The sequence below is a fragment of the Pseudonaja textilis genome, chromosome 5 (assembly GCF_049901715.1).
Source record: "Pseudonaja textilis isolate UNSWEBS1 chromosome 5, rPseTex1.2, whole genome shotgun sequence".
Lineage (NCBI taxonomy): Eukaryota > Metazoa > Chordata > Lepidosauria > Squamata > Elapidae > Pseudonaja > Pseudonaja textilis.
In genome coordinates, this window is record NC_141994.1 from 38183408 (window position 1) to 38185268 (window position 1861).

Genomic DNA, 1861 nt, shown 5'->3' on the forward strand with positions numbered 1-1861 from the left:
CTGTCTAGTTAGTAGAAATATAAGAGTCCTGTTGGTTGCAAAGTACCTGTCACATTAGAACTCTTAACATTTTCTATTATTTTGGATAGGAATTAAATTTCATATATCATGGATTATCTAGATTTCTTGGTGATTTATAATGAAATAACAAAAACAGGATGCTAAACTGGTTTAAAGCAAAGAATATTATATTCCCCATTAGTTTCTTAGCCTGGGGGGATCTGGCTTAATTCAAGTTGAAAGTCCAAAATGGGTGGCTTGAATCAAATCCTAGAATAGCAAAGGTAACGCATTTTCTCCACCAGCTGTGAGCTGCCATAGCTCTTTAGTAGAAGTGATGGTGATGTCACATGTGCCATGCTGTCATCTGGCAAATGTCAAGAATCATGTGGTCTGCATTATTTGCACCATGATGTCATGAGATGCCTGGCGTCACATTTCTTCTGCAGACACCAAGTCTGCACACGTGGTCCCCATGAAAATTAGGTAATCCAGGGACCTTGTTTGTAGTATCTCTAGTAGCTGCTCCTAAAGAAATCAAATTTAGGTACCAAAACTCAAAAGCAGCTAAACTGTAAGTAGGCTTGATCATATGTGCCAAAGGAGAGTTTCTTTTTCACTAATCTGTAGGCAATCTGTCTGATCAGTGCACTGAGAGTGTTCCTTGATTGTTGTGTGGAGGCCCATTTAATTCCACTGGAACACATTTTATTTTGTTAGACTGAATTTCAGAGACTTCCCTTCATGTCGGGAAGAGGTTTTGATTCCTATCTAAGAGAGCATGAAAGAACAAATATTAAAATCAGGTTTTAAATAGGAACAGTAGGCAGAAGCTGGCTAGTTCAGCCATGTCACTTTATATCTCTGAGAAAGAAAGAAAACTCTCAAGGAAAAGAAACCATTTAGTCATAAGATTTTGATATCATGCCATTTTTCTACAAGCCTTTATGTAAGCAAGTTAAGAGGAAGGTGATCGGTTAACCAGAAAGTCTCAGCAGTTCTATTTCCACTCTGTGTTTGTGGGTGTAACTTTCCTATCAAACCAAAACTGTCCCATCCATGGAAAAAGATTTGGCAATTCTGTAGGACTGTAGCCTAAGGTTGTTAGAGGAGTAAGCAAGCATGACTGGGGAGGGAATTAAGTGAATGGCACACAAAAGATGGAGGAAGGGGAAAGAGGAATTGTTCTTGGTTACCAACTGGGTGACTTTGAGCCAGTCATTTTTTTTTCTCAGCCCAACCCACTTCACAAGGTTGTTGTGGGTTTGTCACCTTGAGTTATCATAAAAATAATAAAAATAGAATATAAACAAGAAAAATATGTGAGTTGTCTGTGTTAAAATTTCATACAGCAACATTTTGTTGCGTCTTTCACTAATAAAACAACCTTGATCTGTACTAACCCATCATGAGCATCTCCATGCATTAAATGTGTGTGTGGGAAATATGCATGAATGACACCAATTGAAACTTTGGACGTTTCTCTGTGAGGAATCCCAATGAAACAAAATCGGAATGGTGCAAAATGCTGGGGGTCAGCAGAGGTTAAACGAGCCACGCTGAAGCTAAGGAGAAAATCCTGTTGTGGAAAGCGACGAAACCGGAACAAACATGGTCGGGATCTTCGTTCACAGGTTGCGACTGAACTCTACGACGATCTGGCCAAGCAAACGTGAGAGAAGCGATTCTTCTTTTGGTGCCCAGGAGGCACCTTAGAAGTTCTTACAATCGCGACTTCCGTTATTGTTCCTCATAATTTTCAGAGAAAACTACGAAGAATACGAGTCCTTCACAAAAGCTCTCAACCTCCACACCAATGTCTCTGTTTTCTTTCAAGAAATGGGCCCCCTCCCCGCACTTT